The sequence below is a fragment of the Rhodnius prolixus genome, unplaced genomic scaffold, assembly GCF_049639745.1.
Source record: "Rhodnius prolixus isolate KJV_2025 unplaced genomic scaffold, Rpr scaffold_2, whole genome shotgun sequence".
Taxonomy (NCBI): Eukaryota; Metazoa; Arthropoda; class Insecta; order Hemiptera; family Reduviidae; genus Rhodnius; species Rhodnius prolixus.
In genome coordinates this window covers 59416482-59439808 of record NW_027411592.1, presented here as the reverse complement: position 1 = coordinate 59439808, position 23327 = coordinate 59416482, and the positions used below count along the sequence as shown (strand labels likewise).

At 34.2% G+C, this 23327-nt stretch overlaps 1 long non-coding RNA gene across 1 annotated transcript; it reads right to left on the bottom strand.

Annotated features, from left to right (window-relative positions):
* Window positions 1–11544: 11544 nt before the first annotated feature.
* Window positions 11545–20925, bottom strand: LOC141448583 (uncharacterized). The gene is made up of 4 exons (XR_012455142.1): window positions 20299–20925; window positions 20111–20221; window positions 18943–19973; window positions 11545–12067 (listed from the first exon to the last, which is right to left on the bottom strand). It is a non-coding gene; the product is annotated as an uncharacterized lncRNA (long non-coding RNA).
* Between the last annotated feature and the right edge of the window lie 2402 nt (window positions 20926–23327).

Sequence of the window (23327 nt, the reverse complement as noted above, 5' to 3'; positions counted from 1 at the left end):
TTTTCGTAGAGTATTTATAAAATTTACGTTTAAATAAAATTAAAATGTCTTTTGTGGCAACAGTAGGATATTTATTAATGCAACGTAATAATGCTTTAGAAAGTTCTTTATCTAGTTCCGATGAAGAGTGGAATGCAATTTTACAAAATCGCAATAGTGAAAAACGAAAACTTAGGCCACTTATTATTAGCTATCAAAGTGTAATTGATAGTTGTTCAGTGATTTAGACTGTTAAGGGATAAGTAATTTTTCATTTTATTTTTTAGACTTTCGAGAAACACATTCAATTATTTACATGAGATAATACTTTCCTTTACATGATATAATTTTTTGTCGGTCGCCATCTTTGCTTTTAAAAATTGCGCCAAATTTTTGAACGTCTACTTCGGCCCAGCGAAAATAATGACGTCATTAGTGACGTTTTCGCCGAGGTCGTCATGTGGAACAGTTGAAGGTATATTTTGATCGTTGTGAGCGCTTAGTGGAACGCACCCAACGTACATTCTGAGGACAGAAGACTTAAATTTGTTTCAAAATTCAGAGTTCAGAAAATAAAGTTAAAATCTAGATCGTAACAAAAAAGTCGTGCATGTTTTCATATCCGCTTTATTCTGATTTCCTCTTTTTTTTAAAAAAGAAAAGACAAAACGGAGCGGAAAAAATAATTGTTTTGTTTCACGTAATCTAAACAAAAACTTTTATGGATGCGCGTAGTTACCATAGAAACATTCTTAATCATGCTTAAACATAAAAAAAAACATGTTAAAACTGTAGTAAATAATAACACGCTTGCTGGTATTTACCAGGCTTAACAACGGTTATATATTTACGATAAAAAAAACCATTAACCGTTAAATCAAGTTTATGTATGTACACACGTACGTACGTAAATGTTAAATACATAACGAGCTATGGAATATGTGAAGTATTGAATTGTTCACTAGGTGGTGGTGGTGGTGGGGGCATTGCTAATGTTAAATGTTTACAAAAAGCAGCAATATAGTATATAGTAGTACATACAACAGCCATGTGACATGTACAAACATGCACAAGCAAGCGTACCACCTTTTACATTATTATATAACCTCATCTTAACACATTCTGTGTAATATTCTCGCTGCTACACTCGTTTATTTATGTATAATACAAACAAAAATTTCGGTTCAAAATACATAATAAGCATACTCCATATATGGTAAACTGGTATGTGCTCACTACCATCGTACGTACGTACCTGAACGTAGACGTACCTATGTAAACATCTTTGAAAATTCATTCTTAAAATGTTTACTTTTAAATAGTGAAATCTTGTTAAAGACGTTAGAAATTAATTTTCATCCCGATGTAAGCATATATATTGTGAAGAATCTCTGTTAAGTTTAGATTTTGCCCAGAGCTGGGAGATTATGTTTAGATTTCTTCCCCAAGTTGTCATTGTTTCCATTATTAAGAAACAGGACATAAAAGGGAAGACAAATGGGACCTAGGGAGGAAAATGAAAAAGAAAGTGTCCAGGTCAGCTTTCCCAACCTGAGGGACGTGAAAAATAATAATCAATAAAATGGCGGGCATAAAAAATATTTTAAAAAAATTTAAGCACAAAAATATAAAAGAAACGTTTTTTTCCAATAGTTCATAAAAATTATTTTAATTAATAATATTATACAGTAAAGTTGTTAATATGTACACTGTAATAAGGTTAGTCTGCCTCAAGATATACGAGAAAATATAATAGCACATTTAACAGGATTAAAATTGTCTTTCATGGAGTATTTTCCCAAAACCTGAAAACACAAATGATAAATGGATTTCAAACCCCTTTCTCAAAAGAAAATTCAGGAAAAGCTACATCATTATCGATAAAAGATAAAGAAAATTTAATAGAATTATCACATAACAGAACTTAAATGATAACTATGTAAAGATTTGCTTAAAGAGACTGGATTGTAATGAGTCAGCTCTATCCAAACAACATTAAGTTTAATTGGTACTTACAGGTAGTTGAATGCTTAAAAGATTTTAATTTAGAAGATCTGGGCACAAATACGTGGTGTGGCTATTAAATAACAAGACTGATGCTGTTACAGAAGAACTATGGATGCGCCAAATCTTAACGATCGACAGCAATGCAGCGTAAAGCCTTCTCTTTCGATTGCAGCCGCCTCACGTGTTTGTAGAGAAATCTGTCTGACCGGAACCGTCCGTTTGTGTAAGCGGTGTTTAGTTTCGTTTTGCGCGAAAACATGATACTACACATGTAGTAGAGCGACGAATTGTCGTGAAATTTCAACTGAAACTTATCTTTTATTAAAAGAAGTTTATGGCGATGAAACTTACGTGCGCAAGTTTTTGAGTGGTTCAAGCGTTTCCAAGATGGCTGAAAGAAGACGTCGGAGATGATGACCGCCCGGGTCGCCCTTCCACGTCCAAAACGGATGAAAATATCGATTATAATTAATCAACATTACTACCGCGTGAGGTGCTTGCTCAACTCCGTGAAAGAGTAAGGAGAAAAACGACCCGATTTTTAGGGAAGAACAAGTCACAGGGTTCTCCATCAAGACAATGCGCCGCCGGCTCACGCTGCATTGTCTGTCAAGACGTTTCTAGCCAAGTACAAAACATCCCAGTTTTAGACCATCCGCCTTATTCGCCTGACCTGTACCCATGTGACTTTAGATTTGTTCCGCCAAAATCAAATCTGCATTAAAAGGAACGATTTCAGTCCGCTGTGAAGCTGTGAAGGAAAAAGCGGCACGCGTCATGCAGGAGCTCACAGAAAAAGACTTCCAGCATTGTTTCAGAACAATGGTACATTCGCATGGAGCGTTGTAGTGATAGGGGTGGGGGTGTATATTGAAGGTGATAATAACTAAATATGTATAAATTTAAAATAAAATGTTTTATAGCAATATTCTCGTTATTTAATAGCCACACCTCGTACAATAATTCTAAAGTGAACATGAACTTGGAACTCCTTTGTAACAGATACATTGGTGTATCTCTATACAAATAAAGATGATAATAATAATAAAATAACACACTCGGGAATAACAAATTTCACGAAATACAAGCATATTTTACGAAGTGGTACAATTTAGCATGATTGGTACTACCACCAAGTGGTACGGTGAGCCAAAAAAGATTGGGAAACGCTGGTCCAGGTGATGACGATAACAGAGACAGAAGAAGAAAGGCACGAGCAGAGCGGTAATTGGAGATGGCGCCAATTCTTATTCACTCGGGAGTCCCACAAAAAGCACCAGGTACACAAGGATGTTGAGGGAAAGATCGAGAAATTGGATAATTAAAAAAAAAGAAAAAGAAAATTGTACTCCTCAAAGTAGATGAAGTAGAGTACTAAGTACAATTTGAAACAAGAGATTACTATAGTAAGAGCCAAAGTTGCGAGAGTATACACAGTATTATTGTGCAGCATCATCCATTTGGTTTCGAGAGAACGTAGGAGAAATACCGTTAGTATTAGTAATGATTAGTTAAAACTAGGTGGGACCCTTAAAGGTGATTAAAAGCGGATAATCTCCACCATGAGCCTCTCCCCCACCCCAACCATACAGGAAGTGGTATTAGCTTGAACTCAATCCCACCGCACTAACTGGCCAACTGAATTTTATCCTATAAAACATGGTAGATCCTCAGTAAATCCGGGTGCTAATGACCTAACTAATCACTACTAAAGAGGATTTAGCCCTTTTCTCATAGATAAAACGCCGGCCTGAAAGGGGCAAAAAGGGGAAAAATAGTAGCTAAAACTTCCGATTTTTGTTTAAATGGGAAAACCATTTCCTGTTTAATTGAAAAAAAAAAAAAACACAAGGACTTACAGCGATAAAAATCTTTATAAAATTTAAACAATATTCACTGCAATAAAATTATGCCACGTCTCAGTTCCACCAAGAACCAACACTATATTCTGAGAAAATTCTACAATACGGGGAAAAAAAAACGGGATAAATCCATATCAGTATAGTCGCTTCTGGGTAACTGATATTTTCATCCAACATTGGATATTGGTTAGAATTTTTTATACACTAAAAATATTACGCAAAGTGTTTAAAATGGTTTTCACTGAAAAAGATTTTTATACGGGAGCTTAACTCCCTTAATAGAACCCTACACAGATTCCTGGAGAAATAAAATTTTCAAATAAAGGAAATAGTTCGAAGTAAAAATATAGAATTTTACGACATTTTTTACAAAGGAAATGCATGAGTCCTTTTCGTTACACTTGAATGCGGGCCTGCCAAATAAAACTTCGACAAGCTTTTCAAAGTCTGTATTTTGGGGACCGGGAGGCTTGGAGGTATTGGACCCCTCCAGATTCGATGTGCTACACAGATGGCTCCAAGACGGAGGAGGGTGTTAGGAGCGGAAGTATACGGGGTGAAGCCGAAATGTGGGTTTTCGGTTAGCCTAGGAAAACTAGGCTTCAGTCTTTCAGGCTGAGCTAGCTGCAATTTAGGTTCTGTGCTGCCGAGATTGTCGGACGAGGAATAACTAATTCTAAGGTCGTGATTTTCTCGGACATCCAGGCGGCTCTGCGAGCTATCGCCTCATACCAGGTCAATTCTAGGCTGATTTGAAAACTGTCTGGGTGCTCTGAAGGAAATTAGTGGCCAGAATAAGGTCTTTCTGGTTTGGGTACCTGGTCATTCAGGACATAAGGTAAACAAAGTGGCAGATTTATTGGCTCGGGAAGGCTCTGCGGGACACTTTGTTGGCCCGGAGCCCTATTTTGGGGTTTCGAAGTGTGTTAAGTCTGCGACCATTAACTTATGGGTGCAGAGTAGGTCTTAGGAGTGATGGCTAAGCTACCACTGGGCATTATTAAAGGTTATTAAAAGTTCATTAAAGGCTGACTGCAGAATTAATCCGTTAAGGCCGAGTGGTTACTAGGATAATTGTAGGCATATTAACTGTGGCCACTGCAGGCTCAGAAAACACATGCATCGCATGTGTCTGGCAGATGATAGCCTCTGTAGGTTCTGTCAGGAAGAGGGAGGAAACGGCACTGCATGTGTAGTGTCAGTGTGAGGGGCTTGTCTGGCTAGGGATGTTACTTCTCGGGGGAGGAAAAACCAAGGCCTGAGGAGCTTTACCCAGGAGCCGCTCCCCAGCATAAAGAGTCTGATCAAAAGGACAGGTCTGGAGAGTGAGCTTTAAAGTGAGGGGAGCCACAATAGATTCAAAGGGGTCGCAGTCGCGTAGGCCTATCTAAACTTGAATGCTACCTTAAGTCTCTCTCTTTCTAAGAAATGCTTTAAGAAGCATTTTCCAAAATAAATACAAACAAAACGCTAGATCTACAGATAAGTAATGTGTATACCAAGTTTAAATAAAAGCGTTGGATCCGTTTCCAAGATAATCTCCAGAAAAAGGAAAATCTATTCTTTTGGTGTGCCTAATTAGCACTAAAGCTAAAAGCTAAAAGGTAAATTTGAAATTTGAGCAGTTTTTTACAATTTTAACTCAGTTATTGAGTTGTGCTGGCCATACAAATATAACTTGTAAAGGACCAACAGCTGAATTAGAAATTAGCACTTTGTAAAACAACATATGGGAGATCTTAAAAGTATTTCCAATGAAAATCTACACAATTGCAAATACATTCACTCACAAGGGGCTGGAGAAAATGAAAAATACTTTTTGGTATAAGTGGCCAGATTTCAAATTTTGGTTACACATTCAATTTTAATATTACACGGATAATATTGTCATTAGTTACAATGAAGTTGAAAAGAAAATCTATAACTATAGCCATACTCCATAAATCTTCTTAATCCAAATTGGGAAAACCCCAAAAAATCGATTATATAAAGTGAAACTTCTAAGTATGCAGGCAGATAATGTGCAGAAAATTAAAGAAAAACTACATACTATATTTCAACTGGTAAAAATCACTTTTTCTTTATCAAAGGGCCTTAAAACGTGCATTTCCTTTTTAGAAAACTCAAGAAACAAAATCTACACAATCATATTACCATCACTTTTAATAGAGTAAGAACAGATTAAGAATAATGATTTTAAAAAATTAAATTATTACAAAAAGATATTGAATTCTAGAATAGTGCTTAATGGCGGCCATTAAGACAAACTTTTAGTCACAATTTTAGGTTTAAACAAATTAAACAAAATCTGGAATTTACTTATCACTGATTATGGAACTATTAATCAGTAAAAAAATTAAACCAAATTATAGATTACAATAAGAACAAAATGGTTACTAAACAAACTTAAAATGTTTGCAATTAAAATGATGCAACAATTTAAATCAGAACAAAACCAAAAGTATTAGGTTAATGTAGAGATAAAGGGTAACTCATAAGTTCCTATTTAATGAAGAAATTACAAAATTAAAATTTCGAAAAGAAATGATACATTTGTAAGGAAGTTCACAACTGAATTTTTCTAAATAAATTCCTACCTTGTTTAAAAACGCCATTGAAAGTATTGTCTTGATCTGCAAGAAAACTTCTTAACACAAAATGTGAACACAACTTTTTAAACTAATTCATTATTAAGTCACACAACACGCCATCAAACTGTAAGTGATTAACTAACAATTTAAAAAGAATAACAAGCTAAATTAATTTACCAAAAAAAAAGAAATCACAAAGCTAAAAATGAATTGGTACCGAATAAAATATGTATGCCGCGAACTGACGTTAAAGGTCACCTAGATGTCAAAGGGAAGAATGGATAGAAGCAATGTGACCAACTTAAAATTAAATAGGCGAATTAATAAACCTCATTCTAACACTATCAGGCGTACGATAATTTTTTTACAAGAACACTAGATCCACAGAAATTCCACTGTGTTTGTGTCTAATGACTTTCTTGGAAACAATGAAATATTAAAACTTTTGTTTTTACTTTCTTATTCTGTTATAGCATTTATTTAATTCTACACATCCAAATTTTGTAAAACATATCAAATAGAACATGGTTAACACCAACATTTGGCCTATTATTTTAATGTCTCAATTGTTTGGGGGGTGAACAATTTCGCGATTTTCCCTTACTACTGCAATTTCTCGTTGGAAATGAAGTTCTTTATAGTCACACTTCAGATTGGCTGATATTCTTCCACAAGTCGGAATTTAGGTTAGACATTTAATAGAGTCATAAAAGGCAGATGTTAGCAGTAGACAATGTACTAAAAAGGCAGTTTAGAGGTGACATTAACTTCATCCTTTCCTGAGAATGCCACAAAAACAAAGTTTAAACCAAGTTTCTTGGAAGAATCTTTTAATTAAGCGCACATGTAAAGCAGAGAGTGTTTAATGCTTTCAAAAACAACAAGAAAACAATTTTGAGATCAAACCAATGTACAAATCTCTCAGTAAAATGGGTTTTCCTTTCTACTGATTTTCTTTAAATTTTCAATAGATGAAACCTTTACCGAGAAATATTAAAATTTTTGACCAATCTATTTAGTAAAGTAAAGTAATTGCCTATTTTTTCAGGCAGGCTTTTCGTCCAACTATTACAAATTAGGTGTCGTGGACGGAGGCGACTAGCAAACATACTTTACTATAAATTTCTCATATTAACCATTAAATAAAATCCAAGAGCCAGACCAGTAATCGAACCCACTAAACCAACAATACATCTTAGCATTGCGGGTCTAGTCTCTTAACCGCCTAACATACTTTACTATAAATTTCTCATATTAACCATTAAATAAAATCCAAGGCCTAGACCTGGGGAATCGAACCCACTAAACCAACAATACATCTTAGCAATGCGGGTCTAGTCTTCTAACCGCCTAACATACTTTACTATAAATTTCTCATATTAACCATTAAATAAAATGCAAGGCCTATACCTAGGGAATCGAACCCACTAAACCAACAATACATCTTAGCAATGCGGGTCTAGTCTTCTAACCGCCTAACATACTTTACTATAAATTTCTCATATTAACCATTAAATAAAATCCAAGGCTTAAAAAACTGGGGAATCGAACCCACTAAACCAACAATACATCTTAGCATTGCGGGTCTAGTCTCTTAATCGCCTAACATACTTTACTATAAATTTCTCATATTAACCATTAAATAAAATCCAAGGCATAAGACTGGGAATGGAACCCACTAAACCAACAATACATCTTAGCATTGCGGGTCCATAAAGCAAATCCCCTTTCCTTAGCTCTATAATTCCGACAAATAATTCAGGGCTGCTCGAATTCGGCGTGTTCATGCACCACCAATCAGTTGACAGTATTTTACCTTTTTTAACTAAATCTATTTGATTTTATTTAAAGAAAACAAAGTTCTTCGTTATTATCCAGTAAATTCAGTTCCACAATACCATAGCTTTGCGGGCCCCACTCTAGCCTGCCTTGGCTTCAAAAGTTGCACTTACAGTAGGCAACTTAGTGGGTTCGATTACTGGTCTGGCTCTTGGATTTTATTTAATGGTTAATATGAGAAATTTATAGTAAAGTATGTTAGGCGGTTAAGATTTTGTCCAATAATAATGGGAGAGACAAATACGTAAAACCTCTTTTTCTAGTTTTTACTCAGAGGGGAGGCCACAAAATGGGAATTTCCTTGGAAAATTCAATATTGAAACTTTATTACGATTGCAAAACTTTCCTCTTATTCAGAAAAATAAAAAAAATAAAGTAAGGAAAATTCCAATCTCGAGGTTGAAACTTAGCTTTGTTTGTTTGTTATTCTTTTTTTTTTTTAATAAATGCTGCAAAAATGTTTTTCTGGGCCAAGTTAAGACAGATTAAAAAGTACAACTCTTACCGTTTTACCTGTGGCTTTTTGATCTTAGGAAAAAACCTTACTTTTTAATCAGGATTGCTTCACCACCTTACTCTCTCTACTCGCTCCCGGGTCGAGAAGATGCTCCTTTGATAATTTCTACACTATATGTACGCTTTTCTTTTCCCCCTTTGCAAAGTTTATTTCTTTATCTTCTTCACCTAATTTTTCCATCCTTGTAATATCTGTAGAAGGTTTGCGTTAAAAAAAAGAAGAAGAAGACAACTAAGGATTCTCTTTTGCGAACAGCAGGATAAGTTTGTTTACAACGGATAATCCCTCTAAAAGAGAGAGAAATAATTGTGAGAAAAATAAAAAGGCTACACCATACTTTCTCTTATGACATTTTACAGAAGAATTTTTTTCATAAAATTGTAGTTTCAGTAATAAAAGTTAAATATTACCTAAAAATCATTTTATTTTGTTACGGCATGAAAAGGGTCCATAAAGAAGAACTCCTTAACAAAAACTTACAGTTTAAAAAGTTAAGTATAAGGGTTGATTAAACGCCAAAAGGTACACAAAATTTGTGCACTTTTTGACGATCAACTCTCATACAACTGTCCTAATGGAATGTTTTAATCAGCAAGAAAATCATACTTTTTCTTGTTACACTGAAATATTAATTTAAATTTAACCAAGTACTCTTCACGTAGCCATCTTTAGAAGCTTCCATAGTTTCATTTAGGTAACTTAGCTAATTGTTATTTATTTGCAAAGTATGAATCGATAAGATAGTAATGGTTTAACTGTTAGCAAAGTTTATTAACATTGCAAATGGTTTCAATTCAATTAGGCGAGTTCAATATTTTCAATACAATACTTCTTACAATATGGAGTTCATTAAATAAACACCTATATTTGTGAAATACTTAAGTTAATTGTATCGTAGTTCAAATTGTCATGTTTTCTTTCATACAATATACTTTCGGAGACTTAAGTAGAAATGATTTCTTAAACTTTAAGGACCTAACATTTTTGGCAATCTTATACTTTAGAAGTAAGCCGATTAGATCTCACTGGAACATTCTCCGCAACATTCCCCCCTAAGACCTCGAGTAATTGCCTGATTGAAGAGGCATCACGAGGACAATATGAGGTGGAGGAAGTAAGGCCATGGGAGCGAAACTCGCAACTCCTAGGAGGATGCTAACATTGATTCCTAATATTTGGCGCCTGCAACTGGAGAGTTGATATTATCTGTTTTCCATAGGAATCACAAAGAGCTCAGGGTGGCCTAGGAGAATATTTCCTCCTTACTTCCCTAGCGGTCAGTGTGAGGAGCTCTTGTAGCTAAGGTTATTACTTCTTGGGAGGAAAAACCAAGGCCAGTGAGCTTTCTACGAGAGTCGCTCTCCGGAATTGAGGGTCTGGAGGGTGAGCTTTAGAGTGAGGGAAGCCACAATAGATCCAAAGGGGTCGCAGTGGCGTAGACCTTGAGGCCGCCCTAGTCTAATATAATCTACTCCCTAGCGAGAGACCCTCTATCCCAAATTAGATAAAAAAAAAAAAAATAACACAGTCGCTCCAAGGAGAGCTTCAAAAAGTAATTGCGTTGAATTATGCTTCATTGTGTGCCGAATTGCAAACAAATTTGTCAAGAGTGACGGAGGCAATTCAATAGGAAAGCCTAAATTAATCATATATGATTATCCTTCGACATGATAATACTCGATGTGTAAGGACGTGCGGCTTATTCCCCAATTTCTTTGTTCAGTATCTTTCAAGAAAAACAGCAACTTTTTCAAAAAAATAAAGAAAAAAGGGAAGATCTAGATCTTCTAATCTTTAGACCACCATCAAAGCCAATGCAGGCAATATATAGTTAAGTACGACAGTCGTTTGAAAAGTCCGTGCAAAAATAAAAACTACTTAATTTTTTGGGGTAAACATTTTTTATTTTTCAACATAGTCTCCTTTTAGGCTTATACACTTCGTCCAACGCTGCTCTAGTTTGTTGATCCCTTCCGAATAATAGGATTTGTCCTAGTCTGAAAAATAGCCATTCGTTTCTGCAATCACCTCCTCGTTTGAATAAAATCTTTTTCTCGCCAGCCATTTCTTCATATTGGGGAACAAATAGTAGTCCGAGGGAGCCAAGTCTGGAGAATAGGGGGGATGTGAAACGAGTTGGAACCCTATTTCCATTAATTTTGCGACCACAACTGCTGAGGTGTGAGCTGGTGCGTTGTCGTAATGGAAAAGGACTTTTTAGTGGGCCAATCGTGGGCGTTTTTCTTGCAGCTCGGTTTTCAAACGGTCCAATAACGATGAATAATATGCACCTGTAATAGTTTTACCCTTTTCCAGATAGTCGATGAGGATTATTCCTTGCGAATCCCAAAAGAAAGTCGCCATAATCTTTCCGGCCGAAGGAACAGTCTTCGCCTTTTTTTGGCGCAGATTTCCCCTTGGTAACCCATTCTTTAGATTGTTCTTTGGTCTCAGGAGTGTAGTGATGTATCCATGTTTCATCCACAGTGACGAAACGACGCTTAAAGTCCTGCGGATTCTTCTGGAACAGCTGCGAACCGTCCTTGCAACACTTCACACGATTTCGTTTTTGGTCAAGCGTGAGCAATCGCGGCACCCATCTTCCGGATAGCTTTGTCATGTCCAAATGTTGATGCAAAATATTATGTACCCGTTCATTCGAGATGCCCACAGCACTAGCAATCTCACGCACCTTCACTCTTCTGTCATCCATCAACATATCATGGATTTTATCAATGATTTCTGGAGTAGTAACCTCAACAGGGCGTCCAGAACGTCACTTGTGCCCATATGGCCACTCCGAAAATTTTGAAACCACTTATAAACTGTTCTAATCGAAGGTGCAGAGTCACCATAATGTTTATCAAGCTTCTCTTTAGTCTTCTGAGGCGTTTTGCCTTTCATAAAGTAGTGTTTAATCAACACACGAAATTCTTTTTCGTCCATTTTTTGAAAATCACTCGACTTCCTCGATTCAAACGAATGCCAAACACAAAGAAATAGACCGCTCTGGCTGAAACTTGGTGTGTGTTCTTCCAAGAGATGCTACTAACTAAACATAACCTCGATACACGCCAGTGGTGCTATCTCTCTGACTTTTTCACGGACTTTTCAAACGACCCTCGTATAATTAATTTTGTGTCCACTTCTGACATAATAGATTATTGGACTTCAATGAGAAGAATAAAAACGTGGCCCGAATTTATGCATCAACATTTACCAAGAACCTCCGTCGGCTTTAAAAAAAATAAGCCCTCCGTCTGCAACCTCTTCTAGAAAATGAAAACAAAAAAAAAAAGTTAAGGAAAATCGTACGAGGCGTTTTTTGAGAAAAGTTAAAAGAACAAAAAATGATTCTGTAAAAAGATTTTGAGCCGATATCGACCCAGCATTCAAAGGAATATTTAATATAATTTTAATATTGTATTTTGCAACTTAAAATTTAAAAAAGTTTTGTTCCAACAGAAATCATTAAAATTAATTACTTGGTTTTACGAGGCGATTCTATAATATAAATTTCTTATAAAAAGTAATAGTACACATGATTTCAGCACAAGGATTTAGCAAAATAAAAGTAAGAAATCCCTTCTTTTCCCAGTATTAAACTACAGTTCTTTATATCCAGGATTTAACAGCAGATTATACTGTAAATTACTAGACCCCAGTTGAAAATGAGATTCTAAAGGATGGTGAGATTAAAAGACTATATTTATTACTTAGTATCTTCGCCGGATGAAGAGAAATTTGTTTATTTCTATTCCTTTTGAAAGATTATCACTAATTTTCAACTTATTTATCAAACTTATTTAATATTGGGAATGAAAACATTCAATTTATTGGCTAACAATGTTTAAACGGCGTAACTATGTCAACAAAGTGTGCGGCGTAATTATTTTATAGATTTGAAGAACCTAGAACAGATTTGAAGCTGTACTCAGCAACTCGTACCTGAGGAAAATCTTAGCCTTCCAGAAATCGGACTCTCTTAGTCTTCTAGATCATAAATTTGTCCTCAAAAAATATTATCCAACCCTAATTCGGTGTTATATTAACCTATATCAAAAACTCCAAGATAATCGAAAGATCCCATTTAATTGGTGCCATGAACTTAGGTTATATTTACTTGAAATAGGAGCTGATGATATATGGAAATCTCAAGATCCCAACCTCCTATCCTCTTATCTCCCCAACCTATTAGAATCTTTTAAAAATAACCTTATCTGTAAAGACGTAACCAAGGCGGTCACATAACCATATAATCCAGTTTTTCGAAATATCAGTACTTTAGGACTTGGAGAATCTTATTTCTTTTTTTCATTGCCATATAAACAAATTAAGGGTAGCCAGCCAATTGAGGTTATTTGGAAACAAGTACTGCAGAATCTTCCTTGATAAGGTTTCACATAGATTTAATCCTGACCAACCATGCAACTTATGCGCATATGAATGTGATAATTTAGAACACTTCCTTTTAACATGCCCTATGTTGAATTGCTTTAGACAAATGTATCTTTCCAACCATATATTTTACCCCATGGACGATAATACAATGCTAAATTTATTGACAATAGAGTCTTATAGCAAATTGAATAACATCTTTTTTTACGTTCTTAAATCTTTAAAGCTAAAAAATTTTATGCAAAATCAGTAGCAGTTTTATTTTAATTGATTTATTTTATACACTCTCTCGCTATTTCTATTTTTATTTATTTTATTTTATTTTTTAATTTTGTTTCTTTTTCTCTTTTCTTTAGGTAAAATGATATTATCTCCACCATTTACATATTTACTCTTCTTGGTCAACAATAAGTGTCAGTTTATTTTTGTAATTACTTTTTAATATTATTATTATTTATATTATTTCAATTTATTTTGTAAATTTCTTTAGTACTTTGTAAATCGACTCAACCCTTGCTGTAAGAAAATCTTAAAAGCAATAAAAAGATTGATTGATATCAAAAACAAAATTATTCAAATAATCTATGCTATGAAGTGACAAAAAAAAAATATTGCAACATTACCGCACGACGGTGTAAGGAAATAGATTCCCGAAGAAAATGGAGCATTAGGTTAGGATTATGGAGTAAAACCTTAACATAGGGAATTTCCCTTTTATCGTCATCCCATAAGAAAATCTTTCCAATATTCACCAAGCAGGTAACAGTGGCTAGAACATTTGTAGAAAAACTGATACCCATCTTTTCCACCAATCTTCTTTCTGCTATTGCAACATATCCAAACAGTAGTACAGGTCTTATGGCCTAGAGTGTATCAGGTTTTTATGAAAAAGCTTTCCGATTTAGAATGAGAAAATTATTTTAGTACCTGGGTGGACTGAGACAAGAGTGACTCTCTAATTAGATAGAAACAACACCACTGAATAGTGGATACCAGAGTAATAACAATAATAATAATAATGGGGTTCGAATCCAGCAGCTGACCCTTAGATTTTCTCTTCCTAGGAGCTTCTTACAGCTCACAGTGCTGTCTGTAACGAGAGAACACTGTCTGGAGGCCGGCAGTGCACTGCCAATAACCTTAGATGCTGACACGCAAAAAAAAAAAAAATCTAAACATTATCCAACAATAAAAAAGACAATTGGTATATTTTGAAAAAAGAAAGCATCTCTCCCTAGCCAAGACTTTAGGGCATAGCTCAACGCTAAGTATGGAAGTGATGGCAACAACAAGGCTGGAGACGGAGGATTTTAGTGTAAAGGAAGATTCCAGGTAGATCACGTCTTTTTGTCGGTTTATACTGATTCCAGATAGTTTATACTTCTTGAGTAAGAATCCATACAAAAAAAAAAAAAGAGAAAGGTTAACAAGAGCTGTAGACCTACATGTGTGCACCTGGGTATTAAGTCTAAAGGAGAAGCTACTGAGGCTGGAGAATGCTACATGAAGGAAACAGAGTGGGTTACGGGATTTGCTGCAATTACAGATAACGAAGAAGTGAATATCCTGGGCGAAAGTAAGAGTCCAATCAAGCTTAAATACAATATATACCGATCGCAGGTCTGGGAGAATTAGAAAATGCTCTGAGAAAACATTTGGAATTATAACAGGGAAAGTATTTAACAGAAGTAAATTGGTGATGTACAATACCTGGTACAATAAATGGGCCAATTATTTCAGACAAACGTACGTTGGTGTGGCGTATTGGCTAAACAAAACGTAGTTCTAAATCATGATAATGTGGCTCAAGTTTAACGAGAACCTCGCCAAATGGCACTTACGTGGCTATTAAATAACGAGACTGATGCTGCTACAGAAGAACTATACATGCGCCAAATCTTAACAACCTACAGCTGTGCAACCTTCTCTTTCGATTGCAGCGTCTCACTTGTTTGTAGACAAAATCAGTCTGACCGGAACCGTCGTTTGTGTAAGAAGTGTTTAGTTTCGTTTTGCCGAAAACATGATACTACACAACGTAGTAGAGCAACGAATTTTCGTGAAATTTCACTTCAAAACTTGGTAAAAACCGCTACTGAAACTTATCTTTTTTATTAAAAGAAGTTTATGGTGATGAATGTTAATTACGTGCGCAAGTTTTTGATTGGTTCAAATTGGTTGGAAGCGTTTCCAAGATGGCCGAGAAGACGTCGGGAGATGATGACCGCCCGGGTCGCCCTTCCACGTCCAAAACGGATGAAAATATCGATTATAATTAATCAACATTACTACCGCGTGAGGTGCTCGCCTCAATTTCGTGAAAGAGTAAGGGAAAAAAAAGACCCGATTTGTGGGGTAGAACAAGTCACGGGGGTTCTCCATCAAGACAACGCGCCGGCTCACACTGCATTGTCTGTCAAGAGGACGTTTCTAGCCAAGTACAACATCCCAGTTTTAGGCCATCCGCCTTATTCGCCTGACCTGGCGGCCCCATGTGACTTTAGATCTGTTCCCCAAAGTCAAATCTGCATTAAAAGGAACACGATTTCAGTCTGCTGTGAAGCTGTGAAAGAAAAAGCGGCACGCGTCATGCAGGAGCTGACAGAAAAAGACTTCCAGCACTGTTTCAGAACAATGGTAAATTCGCATGGAGCGTTGTAGGGATAGGGGAGGGGTGTATATTGAAGGTGATAATAACTAAATAATGTTTAAATTTAAAAATAAAATGTTTTATAGCATCAGTCTGGTTATTTAATAGCCACACCTCGTTTACAAAATAAATTCGGTAGATAAAACTAAACAAGACTGTGGTTGCGGGAATATAAATTTACTGATTCAGTTGTGAGGAATTTAACAATCTCAGACCAAAGTTCGTAACCGGACTAGGTCCGAATATGTAACAGCATCAGAAAAAACCTTATTGGTTACTTGAGGACCAATGCACTATTTAAATAAAGGTACAAAAATTCATCAAAAACATTATAAGGGGCAGAAAACAGAATTCGAGAATGGTTCTTACAAACCACAAATCACTTTCTTATTATATGTTACACCAAAAACGAAATATAGGTCCAGTATTACCCTTGTGTAAAACATTTCGCTCAGATGTAATTTTGATTAAAGGTACATTTAATTAATGTTAAGTTTTCAAGACAGTTGCTTCGTGAGTTGAAGAAGACAGAACTGTGCAAAAGGTTGCAAAGAATTCGACTCAAAAGGTTAAAGTTTCAAAACTAAAAATATTATTTGAGAAGACAGGGCTAGATTATTTCACCAACAAACAGACAAATAAATTATAATAGTTACGAGGGTCGTTTGAAAAGTACAGCGCCAATGACCTCCAGGGCGAGGCTTAAATTAAAAGAAAAAAAGATGAAGAAGAGGAGAGACTATGGGATAATAGTTATAGACCATATTCCTACAAAAGGGTCCTAAATTAAAAGAAAGAAAGATGAAGACGAGGAAAGACTAAGGGATAGTAGTTATAGACCCTATCCCTACAAAAAAGTCCTAAATTAAAAGAAAGAAAGAAAGAAGGAGAAGAAGAAAAAAGACTATGGGGTAGTAGTTATAGACCATATTCCTACAAAAGGGTCCTAAATTAAAAGAAAGAAGAAGAGGAAAGACTCTGGGATAGCAGTTATAGACCCTACACCTACAAAAGGGTCCTAAATTAAAAGAAAGAAAGAAGAAGAAGAAGAAAGACTCTGGAATAGTAGTTATAGCCCCTACCCCTACAAAAGGGTCCTAAATTAAAAGAAAGAAAGAAAGAAGAAGAAAGTCTCTAGGATAGTAGTTATAGACCCTACACCTACAAAAGGGTGCTAAATTAAAAGAAAGAAAGAAAGAAGAAGAAGAAGAAAGACTATGGGATGGTAGTTATAGACCCTACCCCTACAAAAGGGTGCTAAATTAAAAAAAAGAAAGAAAGAAGAAGAAGAAGAAAGACTATGGGATAATAGTTATAGACCCTATCCCTACAAAAAAGTCCTAAATTAAAAGAAAGAAAGAAAGAAGGAGAAGAAAGTCTCTGGGATAGTAGTTATAGACCCTACACCTACAAAAGGGTGCTAAATTAAAAGAAAGAAAGAAAGAAAGAAGAAGAAAGTCTCTGGGATAGTAGTTATAGACCCTACACCTACAAAAGGGTGCTAAATTAAAAGAAAGAAAGAAAGAAGAAGAAGAAGAAAGACTATGGGATGGTAGTTATAGACCCTACCCCTACAAAAGGGTGCTAAATTAAAAGAAAGAAAGAAAGAAGAAGAAGAAGAAAGACTATGGGATAGTAGTTATAGACCCTATCCCTACAAAAAAGTCCTAAATTAAAAGAAAGAAAGAAAGAAGGAGGAGAAGAAAAAAGACTATGGGGTAGTACTTATAGACCATATTCCTACAAAAGGGTCCTAAATTAAAAGAAAGAAGAAGAAGAAAGACTATGGGATGGTAGTTATAGACCCTACCCCTACAAAAGGGTGCTAAATTAAAAGAAAGAAAGAAAGAAGAAGAAGAAGAAAGTCTCTGGGATAGTAGTTATAGACCCTACCCCTACAAAAGGGTCCTAAATTAAAAGAAAGAAAGAAGAAGAAGAAAGTCTCTGGGATAGTAGTTATAGACCCTATACCTACAAAAGGGTCCTAAATTAAAAGAAAGAAAGAAGAAGAAGAAGAAAGACTCTGGGATAGTAGTTATAGACCCTATACCTACAAAATGGTCCTAAATTAAAAGAAAGAAAGAAGAAGAAGAAGAAGAAAGACTCTGGGATAGTAGTTATAGACCCTATACCTACAAAAGGGTCCTAAATTAAAAGAAAGAAAGAAAGAAAGAAGAAGAAGAAAGACTCTGGGATGGTAGTTATAGACCCTACCCCTACAAAAGGGTCCTACATTAAAAGAAAGAAAGAAAGAAGAAGAAGAGGAAAGACTCCGATCTAGTAGTTATAGACCCTAAAAAGAAAGAAAGAAGAAGAAGAGGAAAGACTCTGGGATAGTACGATTGTACGATAATCGTACAATGGAATTCTTGTGTATTTTTTAAATTCAATGAGAATACAATTCGTAAAATTGTACAAAAGGAAAGAACATTAAAAGTACATTTTATTTTAGACCATAATACCAAATTCGTCCTTCTAAAAATCACAATTAATTCCAAATAAAATGGTAAAAAGGAAATCAATTCTAAAAACCTCGTAATCGTTGATTGTGCAATGAACATGAAAATGGAAATCTAATACTTTATTTAAAACAGAGTAAAGCCATTAGTCTGTAACAAAACTTTAAATTATTGAATAAAAGTATGTTTTATTCATTAAAACAAACCAATTTTCATTCAATTGCTTCAAGAATTGGCAGAATTATCTATCAATATTCCTAACTACATCTTACAAATGGAGTTAAATTCTATTCATTCTACAAAATCTGATTTGAAAATCTAATGATGATGAAAATAGATTGAAATCCTTTTAAAAAATCATCTAAGGTAACAACTTCATAAACAACGTGAACATTTTAATTCAACATCAATCTAAAATATAGCAAAAACATGCAAAACAAATTAGTAATTTTCAACTTACCCAATGGTTCACTTGGCTTAATTATTCAATAGATTTTAATAGAATAAAAGATTGTATTGGATCACAATTCCAGAAAATTAAAAAATGGATATCTTTTACTACTTATTTTACAAAAAAAAAAAAATCTGGCAATATTTTCATTTAAAACATATTGTAAAAATTAATTTAAACAAAGCTCACCATTTAACTCCAAAAAGATCCAATGGCTGTAAAAAAAGTGACGTAACATTAGAAAGTTCATAATTGAATTTTTTTTAAAAAATAATTAAGTTGTAGTTAACTAAAATAACTTTTAAAATACCATTATTTTTTTTTATTGTTACTTTAAATTTTTAAAAATCAAAATTATTTTAAAAACTTATCTGAAAAACTTTCGTATAAACTAGAAAGATCAAGTAGACCTGATGACGTCATGAATGGGCCAAGTTTTGTGGTCCATTATCTTCCGCCCAGCTTCGTAAAATCCTGTGAATGTATAGCTGTAAAAATTGATTTTTAGAAACAAAACTGTAAGTAAAAGATTTAATTCTATATTACTAAATAATCTAAAATAACTTTAAAATTAAGAAAAAAGGTAGATCTTCTGTCAATATGGTCTATAGAGTCCTTTGACCTTTGACCGATGGAATTGGAAATCAAGATAGTATTTTAATTAAGAATATTGGATTATTTAAACTAGAATAATGTTTTATCTCTTTACAAATAAATAGAATATGAATTTATATTTCATTAGATTATAAATAGCAATTACATTCGACGAATTTAGATAAGCCTCTGTTCATCTTTCATTCAAGAAAGCTGTTAGATTAAATAGATATTTTAAACTGAATCAATCTAAAACAAAGTTTGATTTGAATATATACATTTAAATATTATAACTACAATTTAAAAATATCTTGTATTAAGCATTAATAACCCAATGAACAGGTTTTTTGCTTTTTTCATATGCTAACTATTTAACAGGTAAGAATTGATTTTTTAAATATTTACTTGTATGGATACGTACCTGGTATTTTGCAAAATTGATATGCTATAATAGCAGTTAATTATTTTTTAAAAAAAAACAAATGTTATTTTTTGCAAGTAAATCTTGTAACTAAATGATGGTAAATCTTTTAATCTTACTAACTGCTGGCAAATCTTTTGTTGAGCCATTCATCTTACGGTTAATATTATATTTCTTTGATGAAATTAAATGAAAACTTTCTTCACTAAAACCAAAGATTATCTTAAATCTTACATTAACTATTTAGAACAGTGTATGAAGGAATGAAAAATCTAATTTAACAGCTTAATATAAAAAAGAACTATGAGTTAACCATTATAACTAAGAGTAACAGAAATTTACCACGGTTACTTTTACAGATTCATATATTTTAGCTTCTTGCAACAAATTGTAGTAAAGGTCCATTTATAATAAGTTAGCAAGAAATTCAGTTGAAATGAAAAATGCATTCACCTTAAAAAAAAAAAAAATGCATGCATTAGAAATACATATCGTCATGAAAGAGTTAAAAATTACAATTTACGACTAACCTATTCAGCTCTTCTTGGCCTTTTCTTAGTAATTCTTTCAAGATAGTTTTTATTTGCTATTCATACTTTGAAAATTAAGATTTAGACTGAACTGTATTGAAATTTCAAGTTCTCACTTATCACTACAGCTTGGTTATGATAATTTGTAGGTTAGAAATACTTGTGCATACTTATTTCATCATCAATTATTGTTCATACATTTGATTGGTATCGATTTATTGTTGCTAGCAAACAATTTTTGGAAACTTTTGCATTTAATATTTGTTATTTAAGATGTTACGAATTTGCAAAGAAGCTGCAACTATGTACCAAAGAAGTTTTTGTTACTTTTGCTGCATCTATTTTATTTTATTTCATTTTAGTAAATCGTTTTTTCCAGGTTACAGCTCTAAGAGATAACCTTCTTGTAGATGTTTCTATTATAGAGTTTAATTAAACGTCATGAAGTATTCTGTCTTAATTATATGTAGTACCAAGATTGATTTTGATTCTGTTTTAGAGTTGTAGTATGGTTTAAGTTGGCTTTTCAATGATTTTTGTGAGCGAGTATGTTTTAAAATGCAGAAGAATGAAATCACATCAGAAGCTCAAAATGAAAATCCCTCATTTTTTTTCCTTGTTTTCTTGGACACATTATAATGGGAACGAATTTCATTCCCAGTATAAAATGTTTCGTTCTTCTCCAGCTGTACTTCTTAATGAGTCTGAATCTGCCAGGTATAATATAACAAACCTAATCTCCAAATATGCAACTTGCAATTTTCGTCTAGTTTATCCGTTATCTAAGTAAAAAAAAAAATATTTTCAACTTCTTTAACTACCATCTGGGTGAGGCGAGAGTTATCTAGATTCAATATATTGTTGTACTTTTTAATAGTTTTGCAAAGCCCAGTGAGGCCGAGGAGGGAAATCTCCCAGAATGTTTTTTTAATGACTGTAAAAAAGTTAATTGACAATCACAATTGTGTTTTTAATTTGCTTTCGTTTCTCCCCAAATATTGAATGCAAAAATCTAGTCCTGTTGTGTTAATATATCTCTTAAAGGGTCTGCATTTTACCCTAACACTCAATATTCCTAGCTCCTCAAGCGGGAAGAACAGAGGTTACGTGATGTGTTCATCTACGTACTTGCGGGGTTCAGCGCACCCACGGATCTATAGTTCATCACCTTCCACTCACAGACACAGAGTCTCATTCACGTGTTTACACACTCTACACCTTTCAAATCGCCTACGTTCTTCAAAACTCGAAGCAATTAAGAGGAAAAACAATAGACCTTCACAGCTGAGAGCTTGGATTTGGCTTTTATTAAAGCTTCTCCCCCATTTCAATTTAAAATCTAATATATTTTGATTCTCCCCTTCAGCACGTTTATTAACACTCAAGCTTTCATCATTTCTTTCTTCTGCATTTTAAGTGGAGAAATGGGCACTTCAAGAACCCTGAATTCGGGGGTTTTATTTTACTAATGATTGCATTCTTTTTCTTCATTAAAAAACTTAACCACTTTTAAAACAACTACATTGTTGATGCCCATTATTTAAAATGATTGTAAATTAATCTTTGCTACACCAAGAACATTTAAAAGAAAGCTGAAATTATGGTGTTTATATCTGATTTTTTTATTTTCATTTTACGATGAATTTTTCTTAATTGGTGCGGAAAAATTGGTATTCACCTGCAAATTAATAATTAGTATTAATTTGAGCTGTAATGTATACTTCAACATTGAGAATCTACTGAATCATTTTCTGATTTATCAGTTCTTATAGTAATTTTTTTTCTATTCTTATTTTAAATCGCCTTAAATTATTTCAATTCGAAAATATCGTAGCTACTGTTTTTTTCTTTATTTCAGATTATATATTGTTTAAAATTATTTTCATTGTTTTACTTCTGTCATATTCGCGACAACTACCAACTCCTTCATCAGCTTCTCCACATATTGCAGATACATCTTCACATCACTGAACCATGGGCAAAAGTAAATGTAGAATTAAACAGATCCCTCAAATATGCTAGCACACCGCGTTCCCTCTTCGGCGGAGCATCATTCCCTGTACTCCTGACTTTTTTAAATAACAATCCTCTTCCTTTCACAGACCTTGTGTGCATCATAGACAAATAGACTAAATGGAACTCTTAACCAGTTAAGCGTGGAATTTATTTTTTTTTAAACCCATAGTGTGCGGAATTAAAATGAGACAATTACGTGTCTACACGTCGAACACAGGAGGGCAAAACAAACCAAAAGTTTACAATAGTCGTAATAGTCACTGCAAACGACTTTTTCTTTGCAATCTCTCTGGGGCTTGACATTACCAGAGCATTCTGTGCTCATTCTAAAATCTTGCACCGCTTCACGTTAACTAGAGACGCAAGAGCCTTTTTACAAGGAAGAAAACAGCTTTGAATTCTGTGCAAAATGAAATCATGCTCGTACTGAGATCTGAACCTCTATCTAAGAGGTAAAAAAGGGCATTGCACAAGAGTTGAGAGCTTCTATTTGTGTGCGTAAATCCCCAATCTCTAATGCGGAGACCAAACATGTACCAACCACTTATCATTTGGCTGACTCCCTCCACCCCCTCCGTATAAAATACTTGGCAGTTCTATTGGTAAGATAAAGGAAACAATGTATTTTATTAAAATTTCGAGTTTTTATAGTTAATGGCATTTTTATATTTTTCCCAACGAGTATACACGTCGAACGCACCGTAATAGAGATTTGGTTTGACGTGTCGTTAAAAGGCAAACAATGGCAAAACCGTGTCGAATCTTCTTCACCGACTACTTGATCGAAGATTTAAATTACTGACGGAACGTAAAAGACTAATCAACAACTTAGTAATCAAACCTATGTTGACCTATGGACTACACAATCGTTTTAATCTACAATATTACGACTAATGGTACCTCGTGCTACGTCACAACCTGCAACTACACATCGATCTCGGACATTCCTTTCTTAAAGCGGCTAGCCCAGCAAAAATGCCAACTCTACTCTTTCTCATTTCCCTAATCCTTTC